The following is a 26,654-nucleotide window of genomic DNA, read 5'->3' on the forward strand; positions in this document are numbered from 1 at the left end:
TATACCTGAATCTCCACTTACAAGCTCCTGGAATCATTTCACTGATATAGAAATGTTTTGACACATGCAATACAGTGATGGTGAACGACTGAGCTTTTCCTAATTCATGCAGCATAACTTTTTCCCTGTCTTTTCTATTCTTATTTTAGATCTACTCATACTGAACTGTGCCTTTGCAATCACAGTAGACATAACATCATCATGACCCTGTACAAGGTGAGTGGCTAATCACACAGCTGCAGTTTGAAGTTCTATTTGTGTTCTTCAGCAAGAATCCTATCTAATAAGCAGCACAACTCCATACTGCCACCTAGTGTTTGAACACATTCTTCTGCCACAGCTTTTTCACATCACAGAGTAGGATAAACTTTACAATAAACTTGGCTTTCATCTGCGCAGTATTAGGTCTTATTCAGACATCCATGATTTTTCACCTACTCAAAAAAAATTGAGCAAATTTCATCCATGTTTTGGATCCAAGTTTCGTCAATATTTAATCAGTGTCAGTTTTTACTATCAGTGTTTCATCAGTGATTTTCACTCATCTAATATATATAATCGTCTTATCCCGTCTGTCTGTCTGTCTTTCTGTCCAGGAAATCCCACATTGCTGATTGGTCCAGCCGTGGCCAATCAGCGACGCGGGATTTCAGAAAAAAATGGCAGCCGTTAGCGGCTCATCTGCCACACGGAGGTCAGCGGCGATGCAGCCGGGAGATAACCAGCGCTCGCAGCAGAAGTACCCCGACCGGAGGCGCCGCTGACCTCCATGTGGCTACCGTCGGGAGATCAGCGGCTAGGGCCGCTGATCTCCCGACAGCAAGTATGAAGGGAGGACCGGGGAGCGGCGCCACCGGTCGGGATACTTCTGCTGAGAGCAGCCGGTCATCTCCCGGCTGCTCGCAGCGGAAGTACCCGCACAGGCAGCGCCGCTCCCCGGTCCTCACTAATACGATTCAGCGATTTTGGCGCCAAATTTAAACACGCTCTCCGGTCCTCAGTAACAGGGTTCGCTGAATGGTCTCGGCCGCCGGCCGCGACCAATCAGCGATATTGGCGCCAAATTTAAACACTGCTTTGCTGATTGGTCGCGGTCGCCGGCCGCGACCAATCAGCGATTTTGGCGCCAAATTTAAACACCGCTCTGCTGATTGCGCCCGGTCGGCCGCATACATATTCTAGAATACCCAATGCGTTAGAATCGGGCCATCATCTAGTGAAAAAATAAATAGTAAAGTTTTGCTTATTCATTGCAATTGTTAATTACAAATAGCACACAGATTCTACACTGATGCTATCTGTGTGCTGTTCGTAATTTTCACGGACCCATAGCCATTTATGGTTGATTTTGGCCCATGACGCTGATCGAAAATGGACATAAAAAATATAGACATGTGAACAGCTCCTTAGGTTTTAATGGGTACGTGATTTACAGATGTGTGAATGAGGCTTAAAATGTTATCACCACTTACCGTCATGTAAATTTATAAACATGTTTTTTATTGGTCTGTTTCTTATTCCAAAAACAAATTGATAGATCCTTTACCTAAATTTGTTTCTAACTACATGCCTTATTAATAGAGAATTATGTTATGTGCAACACAGTGGGAAAGTCATTTCTGATTGTTTAAAAGAATAACACCTAGATAATGAAGGTCTAGTTAAGTTTTACATATATATATTTTATAATGTATGGATACAAACTGTAATTGTTACAATAAAAATTTAAATTCATAAATTGAAAAAAATGTAAATTTACAATTGGCTATTAAGATCAAAAATTTTCTTCAGCTTAAAAAGTTAAAGGGGCTGTCCAGGACTAAACATATTAATGATGGAACTGGTCTTACACCTGGCACCCCATTGATCAGTTGTTATCTGCTCTGGCTAGGGGCTGGATGTAAACAGTGTATAGAACCATTAAAGCAAATAAATTTGAATGGAATTGAATGGCCACCATTTTTCTTCACTGCAATGTTCTATCAAATTTTTTTAATGAAGCATCATACTCACCCTCTTCTTTCCTCTCCGGACCCTCCGTTAAACACTGCTACCAATCCAGTCCTCGCCACATCTTCAGATCTTTTGTTACTTGCATTGGAATCTTTGGTCCTTTCATGTAGCACCGGACTTTTGGTTTCTGGGTGTCAAGCCCGGGAGGGCTTAGCACAAGCTCGCAGGAGGTCAACCGCATCAGGACATAACATCACAACGGTCACTGTTGACCTCAAACGCACCTGCGCAGAACCCTCCCGAGTGCCATGGCACACAGAAGTCCAAGAAGCGCAAGGAGACAGAAGATTCCAATGTGAGCAGCGTGGGACCTGTCGGGTGGCATTGAGTATCATAGAGGTCAGAGAGATCAGGGGAGGGTAAGTATAACATTTTTTTTTACTCCACAAAATCAAATAGTTTCTCCACAAATCAAATTTCCTGGGGAAAAAACGCACAAACAGGCAAATTCAAATTTTTCCTGATCCTCTCATCTCTAGTATAGAGCCATTGTATGGAGACAACACATGTAGACTGTTCGCGCTCTTTACATTGTCTATATCCAACCACGACCAGAACAGATAACAGCTGTCAAACTTCTTCTTTAGTCCCAGAAAACCCCTTCAAAGCAATTGTGTCAGCTGAACAAGCCTTATCTTTATTGGGAACAAGAATTTTTTAAGAAAGCTTGTTCTCGGATTATCGGCTTATATAATGCCAGCAAGTACCCAACGATCGAGCAAAACACTAGATCGTCATGTGAATGGATCGTTCATGCAAGCATTAAAATCATTTTTATCGGTACACATCCTCCTCTGTAAACAGGTAATCTACTGCTGATAACAAAGATATTCTATGCAAAGAGAACGATCATATTTTTGATCATTCTGTGCATTTTGAATTATGGTTGGCCTGGCTAAAAAAGGAGCTAAATGAGTGCCAATCAGCTCATATATACAGTTGAAACCAGAACTTTACATACACTATATGAAAAGACACATATGCATGTTTTTCTCAATATCTGACATGAAATCAGAATAAACCTTTCCTGTTTAAGTCAATTAGGATTACCATAATTTTTAATATTTGCCAAATGCCATAATAATGAGAGAGAATGTTTTAAGGCATTTTTATTACTTACTGAAAAATCAAAAGTTTACATACACTAACATTACTATGTCTTTAAACAATTCTGGACTGCACCTATGATGATGTCATGTGTTTGGAAGCTTCTGATAGTTTTTTTGGCAACATGTGAGTTAATTAGAGACACACCTGTGGATGTATTTTAATGCACACCTGAAACACACTGCTTCTTTGTGTAGCATCATGGGAAAGTCTAAAGAAGTTAGCCAAGATATCAGGAAGAGAGTTGTGGACTTGCACAAGTATGGCTCATCCTTGGGTACAATTTCAAGATACCTGAAGGTGACTCGTTCATATATAAAAACAATTATACAAAAGTACAAACAAGATGGGAATGTCCAGCCATCATACCGCTTAGGAAGGAGACGGATTCTGTGTCCCAGAGGTGGACGTGCTTTGGTCCAACATGCGCATATCAACCCAAGGAAAAAAACAAAAGACCTTGTGAAGATAATGGAGGAAGCTGGTAAGATTGTGTCAATAACCACAGTGAAACGAGTACTGTATCAACATGTGCTGAAAGGCCACTCTGCCAAGAAGAAACCGTTACTCCAAAAGAAACATAAAAAGCCAGATTAATGTTTGCAAATGCACACAGGAACAAAGACCTTAATGTTTGGAGAATTGAAATTGAAGTTTTTGGGCATAATGACCATCGTTATATTTGGAGGAAAAAGGGAGAAGCTTGGAAGCCTAAGATCACCATTCCAACTGTGACACACGGGGGGGGGTGGGCAGCATCATGTTGTGGGGTTGTTTTGCTGCAGGAGGGACTGGTGCACTTCACAATCTTCTTTTCATGAGAAAAGAAGATTATGTGGCAATACTGAAGCAACATCTCAAGACATCAGCCAGGAAGTTAAAGCTTGGGTGGAAATGGGTCTTCCAAATGGACAATGACCCAAAGCATACTGCCAAAATGGTAATAAAGTGGCTTAAGGATAACAAAGTCAATGTTTTGGAGTGGAAATCACAAAGCCCTGATCTCAATCCTATTGAAAATTTATGGGCAAAGCTAAAAAGGCTGGTGCGAGCAAGGCGACCTACAAATCTGGATCAGTTTTATCAGGCGGAATGGACCCAAATTCCGACCAACTATTGTGAGAAGTTTGTGGAAGGATATCACAAATCTTTGACCCAAGTCATTCACTTTAAGGGCAATGGTACCAAATAGTAATGAAATGTATGTAAAGTTTTGACTTTGCAGTAAGTAATAAAAATGCCTTAAAACATTCTCTCTCTCTCTCATTATTCTGGCATTTGGCAAATATTAAAAATGATGGTAATCCTAATTGACCTAAAATGTCAGATATTGAGAAAAACATGCATATAGATCTTTTTAGTGTATGTAAACTTCTGGTTTCAACTGTAACTGATCAGTAGTTGTTTACATGGGCCTTAAAGGGAACCAGCCATGTCTGATAATGTTATTAACCTGCAGATATCGGGTTAATCTGCAGGTTATCATCATTAGAAAGGTGCCCTGCTGCTGTACTAAAAGTAAATTAACTTTGTTCATCCCGAAAATCTTTGGCTGTCAATCATAGAGGCTTACCAGCATTGCTACAGTCACTGCTTAGTACATTGAGTGGAGGCTGTAAGCATGCCCCGGAACTTTGATTGACATTCGGCTCAATGGTGCATCACCCAACACTGTGATTGAGCCACCCCTTAACAGATGCCTTGATTGTTAAGTAGGGATTTTGTTATATTTCTTATAAGGCTTTTTCCCCATAAATTAAATTAGATTTGTTAGGGCGGGATTATTAATATTATGTAAGATTTTTTTATTAAGATTCCACCATATTTTGGAAATTGTACATGGCTTGAAATTTGTCATGAACGGGACAAAACTACAGAAAAATAACCTTCACCATTTTGATGGGATTTAAGCTCTTGCAAATTTAAGAGGACAATTGGGCATACTTATTTATTTTACATTAATAATAAAGATTTCTCCTCCTGGTTCCATATTTCCTTTTTGTTCCTCCTATGTTTTCTTCCTGCTTTGCATTTGTGTTTTTTATTTTGCGTGTTGCATCTGTAAGGGTGTGGACTGCCCTGTCCCTGCCTCTGAAGACAGCGTGGAGTGAAAAGAATAGTGTTGTGCGGTTTTATTTCATTTTATTGTGTCATGGAAAGTGTGAACTTTGTCATGTGATTTTTAGTAATGTAATGTAACTAATGCATAATGTTGTAGGTAGTGATGATACTGTGTAGGTCGTGTAAAGGTAATGCCTAGTGTGAGTAATATACACTCTGCTCAGGTGTAAGGAAAGTATAGGACATAGTTTAGTGCTTAGGTTAGGGATAGATAGTGACTGTAGGTACATAAAGGCAATATGCAGTTAATGTTTGGTACAAGCCTAGATTGGGGGGGGGGGTTAGGGCAAGTAAAGAGGGTATAACTTCCTGCTTTAGACGGTTAGTTAAAGTGCTAATTGGAGGCAAGGTGAAGCTCAAGGTGCAGTGGGCTGGATGCATGGTGTGTACAAAACGTTCTGACGGTATGAGGCGTACAGAGGAAAATGGCCGTGGAACCATGTGAGGGAAACGTAGTGGATCTTGAGAATACTGCTGTGCCTGATAGGGAATCCATGGGGCTAAAAGGATCTGTTAATGTAGGGACAGTCTGAGCTGAAGGAAATAAAATGATGGAAATGTACTGTGAGAATGAAGCAAGTGGCGAATGGTGTTGTGCCCAACACTGCATGTCAAAGACTGATGTACTTGAACTATCCAGTAAAGTTGAACCTGTCAAAATGAAACAGGTGTCCCCTGATGTGTGCATGGCTATTCCTGGAACTGTGGACATGGAGACAGCTAAGGCTTCCTGCTGGAAGGGAGTGTACTGCACCATACCCCACACAACACATATGGACTGGAACACAATTCTCTTGTATTGTAAAAGGGTGTTATGGAGAGGATTTGGGATGAGGGGACCATACATACCACGATTGGGATGAGGGGTGCCATGTATATCAAATTTGGGATGAGGGAGCCATGCATACCAGGATGAAAGATGGAGTGCTATGCAAACCAGGATTGGGGATTAGGAGTGTCAAGCATACCAGGATTGGGGATGAGGGGTGCCATGCAAACCAGTATTGGGGATGAGGGGTACCATGCATATCAGGATTGGGGATGAGGGGTGCCATGCATACCAGGATTGGGGATGAGGGGTGCCATGCATACCAGAATTGGGGATGAAGGGTTCCAAGCATACCAGCATTGGGGATGAGGGGTGCCATGCATACTAGGATTGGGGATGAGGGGTGCCACGCATACCAGGATTGGGGATGAGGGGTACCATGCATACCAGGATAGAGATGAGGCATGCCACGCATACCAGGATTCAGATGAGGGGCCGTGTATACCAGGATAGGGATGAGGGGTACCATGTATATCAGGATGAGGGATGGGGTGCCATGCATACCGGGATAGGGATGAGGGGTACCATGCATACCAGGATGAGGGTTACCATACATACCAGGATAGGGATGGGGTACCATGCATGACAGGATTGGGGATGAGGGGTGCCATGCATACCAGGATTGGGGGTGAGGGGTGCCATGCATACAGGATTGGGGGTGAGGGGTGCCATGCATACCAGGATTGGGGGTGAGAAATGCCATGCATACCAGGATTAGTGGTGAGGGGTGCCATGCATCCCAGGATAGAGATGAGGCGTGCCATGCATACCAGGATAGGGATGAGGACAGCACATAACAGGATGGAGGTACAGGATTGGGGAGCAAAAATACCAGGATGGGGGCAGCACAAATACCAGGATAGGGGCAGCACAAAAACCAGGATGGGGGCAGCACATACCAGCATGGGAGACCATATACTAATAAAAATGATCGCCACCCGGGCGTAGAATGGGCTCAATAGCTAGTATCTATATATCCATCTGAACTAACAGTCCTTCTGAGGATTAATCCAGCTACATGTATTCAGTGGTGATAACAGGAGTTAGGCAGGCAAGCAGTGTATGTGGCAGACTGCAGTGCATACAGCACAAGAGGGTCCATTTCATGTTCTGTCTGCTGCTGCTGTTACAGATATTTGTAGACACAGCCCCAGATATCGGGGGCCAGGACTAATTTTTTTTTATCTTAATCCTGATTATTTGCTTAAAAAGCAAGGCAAGCAGGGTTTGTGGCAGTGTATGCAGCATAAGAGGGTCCATTGCACGTTCTGTCTGCTGCTGCTGTTACAGATATTTGTAGACACAGCCCCAGATATCAGGGGCCAGGGCTATTTTTTTTTTATCTTAATCCTGATTATTTGCTTAAAAAGCAAGGCAAGCAGGGTTTGTGGCAGTGTATGCAGCACAAGAGGGTCCATTGTACGTTCTGTCTGCTGCTGCTGTTACAGATATTTGTATTCATAGCCCCAGATATCAGGAGCCCGGGCTAATTTTTTTATCTTAATCCTGATTATTTGCTTAAAAATACTGCAACCTACTGCTCTGTGGCCTCCCTTCTAACACTCTCTCATTCCTCCAATCTATCCTAAACTCTGTTGCCCTACTAATCCACCTGTCCCCTTGCCATTCCCTGGCCTCTCCTCTCTGTGAATCCCGTCACTGGCTCCCCATTGCCCAGAGACTCCAGTTCAAAACCCTAACCTTGGCATGCAAAGCCATTCACAACCTGTCTCCTTCATACATCTGTGACCTAGTCTCCCGGTATTTACCTGCACACAACCTCCGATCCTCACAAGATCTCCTTCTCTACTCCCCTGTTATCTCCTCTTCCCACAATCGCATGCAAGATTTCCCTTGTACATTCCCCCTTGTCTGGAATGCTCTACCCCACCATTTATGACTCTAGTCTACTGTTGAAATCTTCAAAAAGCACCTGAAGACCCACCTCTTCCAACAAGTATACAACCTGCAGTAACCCTTGCTCCACCATACCACTGCATGACCAGCTCTAGCCTCACCCACTCTTTGTAGACTGTGAGCCCTCGGGGGCAGGGTCCTCTCCTGTCCTGTACCAGTCGCTGTCACATTTTTGTTCAAGATTATTGTACAGTCATTTTTTTTTTTTGCGATGTATAACCCTTTTTCACATGTAAAGCACCATGGAATAAATGGCAATAAAGTAATAATAATAATGCGGTCCAGACTAACGGCTGCTGCAAACTGACTGGAAGCCATATCTGCTATCAAACCAACAACCTTTTCACACTGATCTGGCTTCAATAGTGGTGTTCCGTGGCCCCCTACAAAATGGGACAGGAAGGTAGTTCGACATGACGTGGGTGTTTGTTGTGCTCCCTCAGCAGGCACAGTTTCATCTTGCCCACGACCTCGGCCTCTGTGTGCACTATCGCCATCACAATAACGTCCACTTCCCCATCCCTTGACACACACCTTGCCCATTTTAAGTGGAGTTGAAGATTTGTCACGTTGCCAAAAATGTCTGTATTATTACCGCAGTAATATAGGATCATGTCTGATGAGATGACCACAGTTTTAAGCAGTGACCTGGGAGTCAGAATTGCTTCCAGGGGTCTTCCCCATGCTGTTCCCATGTATTTTCAGCACTGTTCCCATTGATTTGGACAATTTTTAGGCCCTCTGCAGACCGCCGCGGGGGGGGGGGCACCAGAAAAATGCTCGAGTTTCCCATAGACTTACATTGGACTCGTTGCTCGGGTCGAGCACTCGAGTATTCCAATTTGCTCGACTCGAACAACGAGTACCCGAGCATTTTAGTGCTCGCTCATCACTAATTACTAGTGTTGAGCGATACCTTCCGATATCGGGAAATATCGGATCGGATTGGATCGGACCGATACCCAAAAAATATCGGATATCGCCGATTCCGATACCGGAAACCAATGCAAGTCAATGGGACACAAATATCGGAATAAAAATAAACCCTTTCTTTCCTTGAAGGTTAATTCTACATGAAGGAAAACAACTAAGAATAATGTAGAATGTATTACATGAAAAGCCGGCAATTCAGCAGCAGCATACACCGGTACCCGACAATTTATAACAGAAAGAATAGAGCATCACACATAGATTAGATAGATAGAAACATGTCAGTCACATATATATGAAGTACAGTGACAGTGTTGGCTACTGTACTTGTCATTTAGTGTAAAGAATTTATTAAAATAAATAACAGTGTTTTCATGCACCGTCTCTTTAAAAAAGCCGGCCGGCAATTCACAAGCGGTACCCGACAATTTATAACAGAAAGAATAGAGCATCACACATAGATTAGATACATAGAAACATGTCAGTCACATATATAAGAAGTACAGTGATAGTGTTGATTACTGTACTTGTCATTTAGTGTTAAAATAAAGGATTTATTTAAAAAAAAATTGGCGTGGGGTTCCCCGTAATTTTAGTCTCTAGCGGAGGTTAAGCGGATGGCTGGGGCAGATGTTTGAAGCCTGGGAAGGGGGTAATACCCACGAAGCTTCCCAGGCTACTAATATCAGCCCCCAGCTGAATACCTAGCCTTTACTACCTATTAAAATGGGGGACCCCGAAAAAAAAATGACGTGGGGCCCCCCTATTTTAATAGCTAGCAAAGGCTAGGCAGACAGCTGGGGGCTGATATTAATAGCCCAGGAAGGGTGCCATGAATATTGGCCCGCTCCCAGGCTAGAAACACCAGCCGTCAGCCGCCCCAGAAATGGCGCATCCATAGGATGTGCCAATTCTGGCACTTAGCCTCGCTCTTCCCACTGCCCTGTAGCGGTGGTGTAATAGGGCTGGGGTTGATGTCAGCTTATAATGCCAGCTGACATCAAGCCCAGGTTAGTAATGGAGAGGCGTCTATAAGACACCCCCATTACTAACCCCATAGTCAAAGTTAAAAAAAAAACACAAACACCCAGAATAAAGTCCTTTAATTGAAATAAAGACACAAATCTTTATTGTTCTAAATTAAACCATACTTACCATCACGCCCATTCCAGCTGAAGCCAACGATCTCTTGCAATAAAAGTAAAATAATAAAGCAACCTCATCCTTACCTTTCCATGGTTCCCATGACGGCTCCAGCTCTGCTACATTCACATGACAGGCTAGACCGCAGCCGAAAGCTGCCATCCGGCTTGCCATGCCGCAGAGACTGAGAAGCGCAGGCATGCTTGCGCTCCTCAGTGTCTGGCTGTGACGGCATAAAGATGAGCCGAGGTCAAGTCCAATGAACTCAGCTCACCTCATGCACGTCACTGACAGCGTGGGAGAATTCTCCTGCTCTCAGCGCTTGAGCAGGAGAATTCTCCCACACTTGGATGGCATTGAGATGACAGGCTGGATCACAGCTGAGCGCTGCAATCCAGCATGCCATCCTTCATAGACACTGCAGAGCGCAAGCATGCCTGCACTTCTCAGTGTCTGCGGCATGGCAAGCTGGATGGCAGGGACTGTATGGTAGGATACCCAGGAAGACCCCACTTCTTACCCGAGACATAAAAAAGCCAGGCTGGAGTTTGCCAAAACTTACCTGAGAAAGCCTAAAACGTTTTGGAAGAATGTTCTCTGGTCAGATGAGACAAAAGTAGAGCTTTTTGGGAAAAAGCATCAATATAGAGTATACAGGAAAAAAAAAGAGGCATTCAAAGAAAAGAACACGGCCCCTACATTCAAACATGGCGGAGGTTCCCTGATGTTTTGGGGTTGCTTTGCTGCCTCTGGCACTTGACCATGTGCATGGCATTATGAAGTCTGAAGACTACCAACAAATTTTGCAGCATAATGTAGGGTCCAGTGTGAGAAAGCTGGGTCTCCCTCAGAGGTCATGGGTCTTCCAGCTGGACAATAACCCAAAACACACTTCCAAAAGCACTATAAAATGGTTTGAGAGAAAGCACTGGAGACTTCTAAGGTGGCCAGCAATGAGTCCAGACCTGAATCCCATAGAACACCTGTGGAGAGATCTCAAAATGGCAGTTTGGAGAAGGCACCCTTCAAATATCAGGGACCTGGAGCAGTTTGCCAAAGAAGAATGGTCTATAATTCCAACAGAGCATTGTAAGAATCTCATTGATGGTTACCGGAAGCGGTTGTTCGCAGTTATTTTGGCTAAAGGTTGTGCAACCAAGTATTAGGCTGAGGGTGCCAATACTTTTGTCTGGCCCATTTTTGGAGTTTTGTGTGAAATGATCAATGATTTGATTTTTGCTTCATTCTCTTTTGTGTTTTTTCATTGAAGACAAATTAAATGAAGATAATAATACCAAAGAATTTGTGATTGCAATCATTTTCAGGAAGAAACTGAGTATTATCTGACAGAATTGCAGGGGTGCCAATACTTTTGGCCACCACTGTATAGGGATAAAATAATGTCAAACACAATTTTCGTCCTTATAGCTGACAACCATTTGCTTCCGGTTTACTAAAAACACCAGGAAAATGGCATCGCAACAACCAGACAGAAGTAATCACACTTTAAAAAAAATGCAAAACTTTGGTCGCCACTTTATGCACACGCTCACAAACACAGACTGCACCTCCATGTAACTCATACAGACAGCCCACACCTTATGTACCTCACACACGGCCTGTTCCCCCATGCCCCTCATGAAAAACAAATACTATATGCAAAAGAAAGACTGCACATTAAAAAATGAGACTGTATTATGAAAAAAACAATAACATAATGATTAGAAACAATTAAAAACTCCAAAGGTACATATGATAACATATCTCAGCCCAAGATATTGAGCAAGAATAGACCACATATTGCTCATTATCTTGAGATGAGATATGTTCAATGTGTTGTCTTCCTTTTGAATATACTTTTTGTTTTCCACTGGTTGATTTTATATGCTCAATTGGCACTCTATACCAATCTATAGTTGTGCCCGCCACAATTTCTTTCTCCCCCACGTACCTCACACACATATATATTGCTCCATACAGAATAATGAACCCCATATATTGCTCCATGCAGAGTAATGGGCCTCATATAATGCTCAATACAGAATAATGGACCCCATATAATGCCTCATTCATAATGGGCCTCATATAATGCTACATATAGAATAATAGACCCCATATAATTCTCTATACAGAATAATGGGCCCCATATAATGCTCCATACAGAATAATGAACATCATATAGTGCTCCATACAGAATAATGGGCCCTATATAATGCTCCATACAAAATAATGGACCCCATATAATGCCTCATACATAATGGGCCTCATATAATGCTCCATACAGAATAATGGACCCCGTATAATTCTTCATACAGAATAATGGACCCCATATAATGCTCCATACAGAATAATGAGCATCATATAATGCTCCATACAGAATAATGGGCCCAATATAGTGCTCCATACATAATGGACCCCATATAATGCTGCATACAGAATAATGGGCCCCATATAATGCTCCATACAGAATAATGGGCCTCATATTATGCTCCATACAGAATAATGGGCCCCATATAATGCTCCATATAGAATAATGGGCCCCATATAATGCTCCATACAGAATAATGGGCCCCATATAATGCTGCATACAGAATGATGGGCCCCATATAATGCTCCATACAGAATAATGGGCCCCATATAATGCCCCATACATAATAGGCCCCATATAATGCTCCATACATAATAGGCTCCATAATTCTCCATACATGATGGGCCCCATATAATGCTACATACATAATGGGCCCCATATAATACTCCATACATAATGGGCCCCATATATTGCTCTATACATAATGAACCCCATATATTGTTCCATACATAATGGGCCCCATATAATACTCCATACAGAATATTGCAACCCATATAATTCTCCATATATAATGTGCCCCATATATTGCTCCATATATAGTGTGCCCCATATATTGCTCCATATATAATATGCACCATATATTGCTCCATATATAATGGGCCACACATATTGCTCCATATATAACGGGCTCCATATATTGCTCCATACAGAAAAAAAAATCAAATACTCACCTCTCCTCGCTGGCCACTTCTGTGGACTCCCAGTGTTGCCGTCTTCTCGCTCTTGCACTGTGACTGCTCAGCAGAGGGCACACTGTAGTGATGTCATTGTGCCCTCTGACCTGACAAGTCAGAAGACGCAGAAGACGCCAGAGCAGTGGAAGAATAGGGAAGGGTAAGCATTCCAAGTGCTGGGGCCCTGAGCAAGCGGGGGGGGGCACTCGTAGACGCTGGCACAGGACCTCACTGACTCACAGGATTCATAGTGCACCAGTGTCCCCAACGGCGAGTGGGCCCCCCCCGCTTGCTCAGGGCCCTGGCACTTGCGCCAGGCACTGACGCCGGCCCTGATCATGCACCCCATGTTCCCCACACACAGCCTGCATTCCCGGTTTACTCCATACACAGCCTGCAAATCCTTTATGCCACCCACACAAGCAGCACCCCCAATGTAGCCCACATACAGCTTGCACCCCCATGTATCCCACACACTGCCTACACACCCTATATAACCCACATACAAGCAGCATACGCAATGTACCCCACACACAGCCTGCATTCCCGGTTTACTCCATACACAGCCTGCAAATCCTTTATGCCACCCACACAAGCAGCACCCCCAATGTAGCCCACATACAGCTTGCACCCCCATGTATCCCACACACTGCCTACACACCCTATATAACCCACATACAAGCAGCATACGCAATGTACCCCACATACTGCCTGCACCCCATGTATCCCACACAGCTGGCACCCCTCATGTACCCCACACATAGCCATCATCCCCCATGCATGCCACACAGCCTGCACCCCCATGTACCCTACACACAGCCTGCACCCTATGTACTCCCTTTACACACACACAGCCTACTTCCTATGTACCCCACGCACAGCCAAAACACAATGTATCCCACACACAGCCTGCACTCTCCATGTACTTCACACACAACCTACTGCTCTATGCACCCCACACACGCTTGCACTCCCATGTACCAAACACAGCCTGCACCCCCATCAATCCCACTCACAGCCTACACCATCAAATGTACTCAAAATACAGCCTACATCCGATTGGTTCCACACACACAGCCTGCACCCCAATGTACCTTACACACAGTCTGCACACCATGTACCCTCCTAACATACACAAACTGTAACAACATATACCTCACACACAGCCTGCACCTCATGGATCCCCTAACACATACAAGGCCTTCACCCTGCATATATCTCACACACAGCCTGCACCTCATGGATCCCCTAACACATACAAAGCCTTCACCCTGCATATACCTCACACACAGCCTGCACCTCATGGATCCCCTAACACATACAAAGCCTTCACCCTGCATATACCTCACACACAGCCTGCACCTCATGGATCCCCTAACACATACAAAGCCTTCACCCTGCATATACCTCACACACAGCCTGCACCTCATGGATCCCCTAACACATACAAAGCCTTCACCCTGCATATACCTCACACACAGCCTGCACCTCATGGATCCCCTAACACATACAAAGCCTTCACCCTGCATATACCTCACACACAGCCTGCACCTCATGGATCCCCTAACACATACAAAGCCTTCACCCTGCATATACCTCACACACAGCCTGCACCTCATGGATCCCCTAACACATACAAAGCCTTCACCCTGCATATACCTCACACACAGCCTGCACCTCATGGATCCCCTAACACATACAAAGCCTTCACCCTGCATATACCTCACACACAGCCTGCACCTCATGGATCCCCTAACACATACAAAGCCTTCACCCTGCATATACCTCACACACAGCCTGCACCTCATGGATCCCCTAATGCACACACTTTTTTCCCCTCCAAGGGTATCCATGTTCTTTCATTACATGTCATCAGTGCCCCCATCTTTTCGAGCTTCTTTTCTTACATGCTACTGCTGCTTCTTGCCTGGGAAAAACTTCCCCTCCTGCAATCTCTAGGATGGCTCTGAGTCACATGGGCATGACATCATCATATGTCCTTTACCAATAGGATTTGTCATCTTCCATCTGGGCAGAGAGCTGATTGGTGCTTCCCTGTCCATACAGCATTGGCACTCATATCTTGAATCTCCACCCCCTCTCCCTAAGATGGGAAAGTGGGTTTAAACCATTTTTTTTTCACTCTGCACCGCCCCTTGTAACCTGCTGCGTTAGGCCCGGGCCCTCAAGTGCCTAGTGGCAAATACAGCCCTGATTGAAGACATACTTGGAATTTTCTGTAAAATGCAGTTTTCTATAAAGGATGTTCTGGCTGAAACCAGTCTTCTTAACGCCTTTAAGACTAATCGGTCCTTGAAATCTAATGATTATTTATACTTTGCTTATTCATTGTTTAAAGCGTAATAATTGTCTTAATTTTTATTTCATAAATCAAAAGTACACAGGAAATAAGGAACTTTGTAATATATCTAATCAGAGAAATCTGCTTCTTTCACTATCAAAATTCTCAATTCTGAGCTGCCATCTCTTATCTCAGTAATGGGAAAGTCTGTCTTCACTGAATACAGATTTCACCTCAGAATTGAGAATTTTTGATAATGACTGATCAATTCTGGCAGAGAAAGAAGCAGATTCCTCTGATTAGAAAGATTACAAAGTTGCTTATTTTCATGTGTACTATTGATTTATAACTCAAAATTAAAACGATGGTTACTCTTTAACTATTTCTATTGTGCATCATTTTTTTGCTTGGGCATGTGCAGATGCCTTATGGTTGTGAGCCATAATTTGGACTTAAATTTTTCATACTGTTGTGGCAAATCAGATCTCTTTCTTAATTTATAGGGATCTCCATGCACACATTGTTTTGATTTCTTTCTGCAATTTTGTCATCTTAATCATTAATATGTAGTGTACGAGTATTGTTTATCAAGCCCAGTCTTCAGGGTGTTTGCTTTATTCTCCTGCCCTGAAAACACTGACTATGCCACACCTAGTACATTGGGTCATAAAACTGTAACAATATGCAGCCAGTTATTTAACACTCTACTACCCAAAGTATACTACATGTACCACATAGAATTGGCACCTGAGAACAACTAAAAGAAGGTTCTTGGTAAAAAAAAAAACAAATAAAGCTCTTTTAACTAGAATGACAGAAAATAAAATAGCATTTATGCACTACAAAGATCATCTAGTTACTAAATGATCATAGAAATAAATGTATAATGTTGTCATAAATACAATGTGAACTGTATCTGAACTGCAAATGTGAGCTGCACTTCATTTACACGTTAAATATGCTATACAACTCTAGATTTAATATGTACATATTTAATCTACAATGGATTTTCTGTCCAGTTTATTATTTACTTTATTTAGTATTATGTACTGTATAGATAAGCGCAGTCTTTCACATTAAAAGGGAATCTGTCATGTCCCCAAATGCTATTTACCTGCAGATATAGGTAATTTAAAGGTTAACAGCTTTACAATGTTGTCCAGTCAAATTTATTTAAAGATTGGCTACAAGGAGAAAATTAATTTTATTACTCTAGGGAGCCTCAGGTTTTCAGTAATAAAGGCGTGCCTGGAGTGGCTACTGCTTAGTTTACAGTGAGTGGTGGCTGTTAGTACTTCCCAGTACATTGATTGACAGCTCGCTCTGCAGTTCATTTGTTCAGCTGTCAATCAAAATACAGAGGCTTACAACCACCATTCGCTGTGAGCGATGACTGTCCAACTCCATGCATGCCTCTATGACTGAAAGCCGATGGCTCCCGAGAGGAATAAAGTTAATTTTCTACCAGCAGCTGTGCTTTCAATAAAGTGGCCGGAGAGTATTGTAATGCTATTAACCTGCAGATTGACCCTATATATTAACAGTCTTTTGGGACATTGCCATCTTGCATCTCAGATGTTTATTTGCAAACATTTAAATGACCACAATGTTAGGCTGGGTCAAAGTCAGAATGGAGTACCTTAGGCCCACCAGAGAAATTCATTCTTGGGACCCATATGCTTCTAAGCAGGTACTACAACCCCTGGCAAAAATCATGGAATCACCGGGCTCGGAGGATGTTCATTCAGTTGTTTAATATTGTTGAAAAAAAGCAGATCACAGACATGGCACAAAACTAAAGTCATTTCAAATGGCAACTTTAGGGCTTTAAGAAACACTAAAGGAAATCAAGATTAAAAATGTGGTAAGGGTAATTTTTTTCAGACCAAGCATAGAGAAAAAATTATGGAATCACTCAATTCTGAGGAAAAAATTATGGAATCATGAAAAATAAACACACAAAAGAACACTCCTTTAACAACCTTCCCATGTTGTTTGTATTTGGTCCATATTTTAGACACAGCTGACTGTGAACAACCAACATCTTTTGCAACATTGTGTGATGATTTACCTTATTTTAAGAGTTTGATAATCCTCTCCTTTGTTTCAATTGACATCTCTCGTGTTGGAGCCATGATTCATGTCAGTCCACTTGGTGCAACAGCTCTCCAAGGTGTGATCACTCCTTTTTAGAAGCAGACTAACAAGCAGATCTAATTTGATGCAGTTGTTAGTTTTGGAAATGAAAATTTACAGGGTGATTCCATAATTTTTTCCTCAGAATTGAGTGATTCCATAATTTTTGCCAGGGATTGTAGAAGAAGTCTGTCCTAACCCCTTAGGCTATTGTGGCACCCCAGGGGTCTGGTTTCCAGAGTAACGGCAGTGTTATGTCTGAGAGCAGGTGGGAGGTCTCTTGGTCAGGGATCCTGTGCATGCCACACCTCCTGCCCAGTCCTGGGAGGGGAAGAACTTCCCCTATATAAACCTAGGGCTGAGGCAGGGTTAGTGAGTAGAGAAGAAGTAGAGACAGAGAAGAGAAGCAGATATAGGAAAAGAACATCAGGAGCTCTGTGGGAGCAGTACTACAAGGAGTCAGGGGCTGGCAGCTGCAGAGCTCGCCCTGACTGAGAAGTTATCACCGGACCCGGAGTCCGAGGCTGTGGGGACTAACTCCTATCCAGCAGCAGAAACCGACCAGCAGGGGATTGCAGGTCCTCTGGCCCAGAAACCCGAAGGCACGGTCACACGCGTGGGACCAGCACCGCCGTCGTGGAGCGGAAGCTACTAGAAGGCCCCGAGTCACCGGCCATACGGGTGAGCACCACACGGTACACTCAGGGACGTGGGCTACTTATACCCGCTTCTAGCAAGGTAGCCAGAAGAGTATCGTTAGTTTGGGAGGCCTACAACTCCGCCTGGCCAGGGGAGATCCCATCTGCTCAAGGACTGACCAGGCCCCAATCACTAGCCAGTACTCCGGGAGGGTCTATCGTTGTCACCAGTAAAGACCCTGAACTACACCGTACCGTCTCCGAGTGGTTCCTGCTACCCCCATCATCCACGTCGGCTGCCCTAAGGCCATACCCCTCCCGTTGGGGGTTGTACTATCACGCTGCACAATCCTACCACCGGCCTCAGCGGTCTGCCCTGCAGCAGTAGCTCCTTAGCTGTACTCAACGGGTGGCGTAGTCGTCCAACATCTACCGCTAATACAGCGCCACTTAGTCTGACTCCCTGGGCACGGACCGGATCACCGCCACGAGACTACAACCCTCAAGAGATCCGGCTCCGGGTAAGCTCCCGCGTGCGCAACGCAGCGCGACACAGGCCCAGGGGCGCGTCAACTTTTGGCGTAGTCGGCAGGATGCTCCAATACCAACGCGGACGCCCTGTCCAGGATGCCAAACCTACCGGACGTAGGAGAAGATCCAGAGGGACTGGAAGAAGTCGAACTCCCCGCGTTCCACCGTCATGGGACTATCCAGTATTCCCATCGGGTAAGGAGTAAGCAAGCCGCTACGTTTAACCCCTTGCCTCACTACAACTGGGAGGAAACGCAAGACAGTGACCCTGCCGTCCGGCTGGTGAAGGAGATGCTGACTCGGCCAGAGGCTCGCCTTGACCCAGACGCTCCGGAGGAAGCCAAGCAACTGTGGGCTGAGAAGAGTCGACTGTTCCTTTACAAGGGGAAGTTGTGCCGCAGAATGGTTAACTCCCGGACGCATGAACTAATCTGGCAAGTAGTGGTGCCACGGAGAGACGCAGCCATGGTGATGGAAGCATACCACGACGGGGCTGGACACTTCGGATGGAAGAAGCTGGAGTTCCTGCTGCGTGGGCGGTTCCACTGGGTAGGCATGAGGGGAACCATCGAGAGGTGGTGCAGAGACTGTGGCCCGTGCAACCTAAGAAGGAAGGACCGTGCCAGCCAGAAGACTCCCCTGCAGTCCATCGTCACCCAGCAGCCGTTGGAACTGGTAGCCTTGGATCATGTAAAACTGACCCCAAGCAGAAGTGGCTACGTCTACGCGTTAACCATTGTGGATCATTACTCCCGGTTCTTGGTTGTCGTCCTCGTTAAGGACTTAACGGCTCAAACAGCAGCTAGAGCCTTCCAGCAGCACTTCTGCCGTCCACACGGGTACCCGGACCAAGTGCTGACGGACCAGGGACCTGCCTTTGAAGCGGAGGTCTTCCAGGAATTCTGCAATCTGTATGGCTGCCGGAAGATAAGGACGACACCCTATCATCCGCAAACTAATGGACTTTGTGAGAAAATGAACCAGGTGGTAATGGATCTCCTGAAAACGTTGCCCCTGGAAGAACGCAGTCTGTGGCCTGAGAAGCTGCCCGATCTAGTGGACCTATACAACCACATCCCGGTAGGTTCCACCAACTGTACCCCGGCTTACCTAATGAGGGCGAGACCTGGTAAGTTACCTGTTGACCTGGAAATGGGAGTCCTGACACCCGAGGACACTTCACCAGAAGCAGACTGGGACACAGAGAGGCAGCAGCAGTACCGGAAAGTACAGGAGAGCGTGGAGCGAAGTCTCTGTCAGGCTAGGGAAAGACAAGAGAAAACTTACAACCAGTATGCTCCCGCTGTTCCCCTGGTACCCGGAGAGCAGGTCTTGAAGAGGAAAAGACGGCTCCACAAGTTGGACGACCAGTGGGAGAAGGACCCGTACACCGTACTGCCCTCAAGCCACGAGAACCCGAAAGTCTGTACCATCAGTAAAGACGGAGGGGAGACCATAGCCATTGTATCCCGGGATCACCTGAAGAAGTGTCCTGAACAGCTACGGAACCCTGAAGAGGAACAAGAAGACCATCGACCCGTAGAGGAAAGGGAAGATATGGTTAGTACTGTGCTCGGAGACTTCCCTCGGTCCTGGACTCAAGTCAATGGTGCAGTTGTGGTACCCGTCCTCACGTTCCTCCAACCAGCATCCCAAGTGCCTACGGAGCAACAGGTAGAGCTGGAAGAGCAGCCGGTCCAGGAGGCAGAAGACTCCACACAAGCAGAACAGGAGGATCAACCCTCTGCTTATAGTGAGCCTGCCGTACCCCTAGTGAGCCAAAGAGCCGGTAGACAGCTGCCCAGTTTACCCTTGACAGCTCCTACACCCTGTAGTTCAGGGCTAGACAGTCAGCTCCGTAGGTCCACTAGGGCCACTAGAGGCCAGTTACCCGCACGTTGGAGGATTTGAAGTGTATAAATTGTTTTATTTGTGGTTACCTGTTTTTCTTGTTGCTTGTGTATAATTATGTGTTTCTAGTTATTTATAGGAGTCCTTGGTGGATTTACCGGGAATCCTTTGTGTATAGTTGGAGCGTAACCCAGGACGGACTAAAGACTGTTAAGGACTCGGGGCAGGACAGACCCCTACCTGGTTACGTCTCCCTGTTTTGGTGAAATGGACACCTTGCTTTTCTTCAAAGACTGCACCCGGTTGCGGACACGCCGTAACCATCTTTATGTGTTTTTCTTATTGTATTATTATTGTTTATACCTTGTTATGTTTTTCTAAAAATATGTTTAGTCCCGGAGTACTAAATTTCACTAGGGGGGAATGTGGCACCCCAGGGGTCTGGTTTCCAGAGTAACGGCAGTGTTATGTCTGAGAGCAGGTGGGAGGTCTCTTGGTCAGGGATCCTGTGCATGCCACACCTCCTGCCCAGTCCTGGGAGGGGAAGAACTTCCCCTATATAAACCTAGGGCTGAGGCAGGGTTAGTGAGTAGAGAAGAAGTAGAGACAGAGAAGAGAAGCAGATATAGGAAAAGAACATCAGGAGCTCTGTGGGAGCAGTACTACAAGGAGTCAGGGGCTGGCAGCTGCAGAGCTCGCCCTGACTGAGAAGTTATCACCGGACCCGGAGTCCGAGGCTGTGGGGACTAACTCCTATCCAGCAGCAGAAACCGACCAGCAGGGGATTGCAGGTCCTCTGGCCCAGAAACCCGAAGGCACGGTCACACGCGTGGGACCAGCACCGCCGTCGTGGAGCGGAAGCTACTAGAAGGCCCCGAGTCACCGGCCATACGGGTGAGCACCACACGGTACACTCAGGGACGTGGGCTACTTATACCCGCTTCTAGCAAGGTAGCCAGAAGAGTATCGTTAGTTTGGGAGGCCTACAACTCCGCCTGGCCAGGGGAGATCCCATCTGCTCAAGGACTGACCAGGCCCCAATCGCTAGCCAGTACTCCGGGAGGGTCTATCGTTGTCACCAGTAAAGACCCTGAACTACACCGTACCGTCTCCGAGTGGTTCCTGCTACCCCCATCATCCACGTCGGCTGCCCTGAGGCCATACCCCTCCCGTTGGGGGTTATACTATCACGCTGCACAATCCTACCACCGGCCTCAGCGGTCTGCCCTGCAGCAGCAGCTCCTTAGCTGTACTCAACGGGTGGCGTAGTCGTCCAACATCTACCGCTAATACAGCGCCACTTAGTCTGACTCCCTGGGCACGGACCGGATCACCGCCACGAGACTACAACCCTCAAGAGATCCGGCTCCGGGTAAGCTCCCGCGTGCGCAACGCAGCGCGACACAGGCCCAGGGGCGCGTCACTATGTTCACACTGAGTCCTTTGAAGAGGGTTTTTTAGCAGATCATCTTCAAAATCTCCTCAAAAATTGCTGTAAAACTCATCCAATTAATTTTTCCTGGAAAATCCACTTTTCTGTTCATATGAGTAGCTTTTTTTTCCTAAAGACATTTTGAAAAACATTTGTTGGAAACAAGAAAGTGCATATTGCTTTTGGGTGTGTTCACTCTGAGTCTTTTGTTGAGCAGAAACTTTCTTCAAAAACTCAAAACTCCTCAAAAAATGGAGTTTCTGCTCCAAAAACTTAGCAAAAGGTTTCAGTGTGAACACATCCTTACTGGGACCCCTCAACCATTCTTGCCAAAAAACAGCCCCGCTTTATTCACCCTTAGTGGATCCAGATGTAGTACTCTCTTAACTATTTGCAGGAAATTACTTGCAATCTGGATGTACAGTTACTTCCATTTCTGGGAATCGGGCATACACTATGTCTCAAGGATGAAATGAGCACAAGAAATGTGCCCATGCCATCCAAAGCAGAAGCCAGCAGTAATACACACCTGAGCTCCTGACGCGTGTGCTGGAACTGGAACTAGCTCCAATCCCAGCACTATAACTCTTAACATGCCGCATTTAGTAGTGTAGTGTGTGAGGAGTTGGATAGAGGTAGATTGGTCTTTCTGTTAGCCCATTAACTCTACCACAGCAGAGTGCGGATGAATTTCTATGGCAACTGGAAGCCTTAAAATGGCCTCCATATCTGTCATATTCCTCAGCCTATCAGATTCCGTTGGAGGCAGGGTATGATAACTTAGACAATGCAATGTAGTACACATTTAGTTCACAAAGAAATGTTCAGCTCACATAATGAAATAAACTTTGCACAGGCACTGAATCTCAGTTGGAAGAAATATAGAAAACGTGAAAAAATGGTAATCTTGTCCAGCACTCAATCTTCAAATTATCAAGTACAAAAAAAGCTTTACTGATCATTAAAAAGGTATGAAAAATGCAAAAGTTTAAAAACGGGATTGCCTGAAAAAAAAGATGTTCTGTGTGTTTTTCATATCTTTTACTGGATCAATAAAGTTATTTTTTTACTTAGAAATTTGGAGATTGAGTGCTGAACAATATTACCATTTTTGCAAAAAGTACATATTTAGTACAGTATACTACACAGGTCTGCAAGGGTAAAATTGTTTGAAATGTTGAAATGAGGTGAGTTTTATATACTTTCGATCACTGAACTCCATCATGTTCCGTTTTTTCACAAATACTGACTCCACAGGCTTTTTCTTGCCCCATATTTAAACCCCTTTGCGTGACCTTTGGTGGATAATTGTGATGTTATTAGATTGGTTACAAATTAATGGATGCTGTGCTGCAGTTCGCTGCTGTGAGCAGAGAAGATTTTCTTAACCCAGCTTCCAAAGAGTGTGGTGGTGTCCATAACATCCAATCATATCATATCTTTCTTTTTGCCTCAGCAGTATAAGAAATGAAAGCTGCACTGTGATTGGTTACTATGGGGAGCAAAAGCATATTTTCTTTTAGACAGGGTTCATAAGAGTGTGGTGGTGTGCTTATTCCTTTCGGTATTTAGTGGTTGTGGTGAATTAGGCTTCCATTTCTAACAACGTCATCAAAATAGTTACAAGGGGGTTTCATAATTCACCCGATAACTTTTGCTACATTTGCGGTTGTTTTATAGTGAAGATACAACAAAGGAACATTACGCACTTCATTAGAAAAGTGTATTATGCAGACTTTTGTGTAAAACTAGGTGATCAAGGCAAGTTGTGGGCTCCACATGTAGTGTGTTCTGTTTGTGTAGAAGAACTAGGACAGTGGTCTAAAAGGAAGAAAGACAGCTTTCCTTTTGACGTGCCCATGATCTACAGGGAACCATAAAATCATAGTGATGACTGCTACTTTTGTTCGTGCAACGTGGAGGGATTCCTTGAAAATAAGAAGGAAATTATCTAACCGGACCTTCTGTCAGCGATTCGCCCTGTGCCTCACAGTCCAAGAATACTTGTCCCTTCACATTCAGAGATACTTGAAGATACACCTGATTAAGAACAAATTCAGAACATGAAAAGCAGGATTCTGATGAAGACTTTCACGCTAGTCCAACAAGCCACAGCTTTTTTCACAGCTCGAATAAAATGATTTAGTCAGGGACTTGAACCTTCCTAAACATTCTGCAGGACTTCTAGGTTCTAGACTAAAGGAAAAGAACCTGCTAGCTCCTGGTACCTGTTTTGCATGGTTACAGAAGCAGAGAAACGGAATTCCTTTCATAATTTTCTAAAGATGGTGCTCTAGTATATTGTAATGATGGTCCTGGGATGAGTACAATGTGAGCAAGTAGAGACTCTTTATTGATTCATCCAAAAAAAGACAGAAAGCTGTGCTACTGCACAATGACAGCAAGTATGCTTCAGTGCCTATAAGGCATTCTGTGCACTTAAAAGAAAGCTATGAGAATTTAGACTTTACTCTCAAGACACTTAACTACGAGGATGAAAAATGATTAATATGTGGTGATCTGAAAGTTCTCTCTTTGCTTCTTGGGAAGCAAGGAGGATACACGAAGTACCCATGCATTTTGTGTGAATGGGACAGCCGGGATAGGACTCATCACTGGAGCCAAAAAAGATGGCCAATGAGAGCATCTTTACATACTGGACTCGAGAATATAGTTGTGGAAAGTTTAGATGATCCCACTAAAGATCTTTTGCCACCACTCCACATTAAGCGTGGACTCATGAAGTAGTTTATGAAAGCTCTACCAAAAGAAGGAGAGCCTTTTAAGTACCTGTATATACACAAAAGGAATAAACATATGTATATGAAAAGTCAAATGTTATAAAACACACATAAAGTCCTTTAATTTAAATAAACAAATAGACTCCTTTATTTGAAAAAAAACCCCAACCCTCTTTTTCCCATTTATTACTGTAAAATTAAAAATAATAAATCACCAATATCCATGGCCCCTTCCCAGTCTGAAAATACCGCCCTGAGCTGTCTGCTTTACCTTGACTGGTTGTCAAAAATAATAATTACAAAAAATGGCTGGGGGACCCCTTTATTTGTGATAACCAGCCAAGATAATGCTGACAGCTGTCGCCTGCGCTGATTAGCAAAAATAGAGGGGCCCCCATGACAATTTTTTATATTACTTATTTATTACACAGGCATCAGCTTGATGAACTCTCTCATCATAGTACGCCAGCTCTTGCTGCTATCAGCGAGACTGGGCATATGATGATGAGATTAGTACTCTCATCAGAAAACGCCTGTGACCGGCGGTAACCTTTTTACTGCCGGTCCCAGCTGCTGGATCACACTCTGTCATCTGTTTGACAGCGTGGGAACCTCAGCGTGCTGACTGGCGGTAACAAACTTACCGCCAATTAGAGCCTGTGTTTCTCATGCTGTCACACAGATGACAGCGTGGGAAACACCGGATGTTTTGGCCCTCCATTCATTTGAATGGGATTCGGGTTTGAGTTCGGTTACCGTTCTGGTACCCGAACAGAACTTTATTTAAATGTTTGGCCAAACCAGCTGGACCCAAACATCCACCGGTTCGCCCATCACTAATAGACAGCCAATCAACATGTGGGGATTTCCTGCCATATACAGTAATGCAGTAGCTCTGTTGGCTACTGGCATTACTGTGATTGGCCGGCAGCATCGTGTCATCGGGTCTATCTAAGACCCGGGGATCCTTTGCTCGACTCACTGATCTCTTAAATCAGAGGATAAAATTAATATTCCCTGCTTTCCCAGCCCATCTTTCAGCGCTGAGGGATTGGCGGGGGAAGCAGTGAATATTCATTACGCATTTACATCTGTTTAACTGGCAGATGAGTTATTTAAAAACCAATAAACACACACAAAAGTCCTTTATTTAAAAAAAACAATCCCTGACAGATCAGACCTGTGAGGGGATGTTTTTTGGGTATTAAATTGATGAAAGAGGGGATTTTGTCTGGGAGTGGGCTTTGTTTTAAAAAAGGACTTTTTGTGTGTGTTTTTTTTTACTTACTGGGTTAGTAATGGGGGTGTCTGACTGATGCCTCTCCATTACAAACCCCTGGGTTTGGTGTCAGCAGCAGCTGCTGACATCAACCCCAAAAATGATTACCTTGAATGCCACCGCTCCAGGGCAATCGGGAAGGGACGAGGCTAAGTGCCAGAATTGGAGCATCAAATATGATACGCTAATTCTGGGGAGGTTTAGAGCTGGTATTTTTAGTCTGGGAAGTGCCCAATAACCATGGGCATGCCCAGCCTATTAATATAAGCCTGCAGCTGCCAGCGTGCCCTTAGTTATTAAAAATGTGAGGACCTCACATGGTTTTTTGAAATATTTATTTATTACAGTAAAAAGTTACACGTAGAAAGCAGTATCTATCTACTGTATGTGTCTATCATCTATCTATTATCTATCTATCTACTGTGTGTATCTATCATGTATCTGTCTATCTATCCATCCATCTCTTTATATAAGCTTTTCTTTCCTTTTTTCAACTAGCTTTAATAAGTTAAAAATAGCAGTCATTACTTTACAAAAACACTTGAGAAAAAAACACAGGTAAAAACCGCACGAAAAACGCATCAAAAATGCTGCGTTTTTCATGCCAACAGATGCAGATGATGCAGAAATTTCTGCACCAAA

Source organism: Phyllobates terribilis, unplaced genomic scaffold (genome assembly GCF_046119375.1).
Source record: "Phyllobates terribilis strain yellow unplaced genomic scaffold, ASM4611937v1 Scaffold_1__5_contigs__length_1240528914, whole genome shotgun sequence".
NCBI classification, from domain to species: Eukaryota; Metazoa; Chordata; class Amphibia; order Anura; family Dendrobatidae; genus Phyllobates; species Phyllobates terribilis.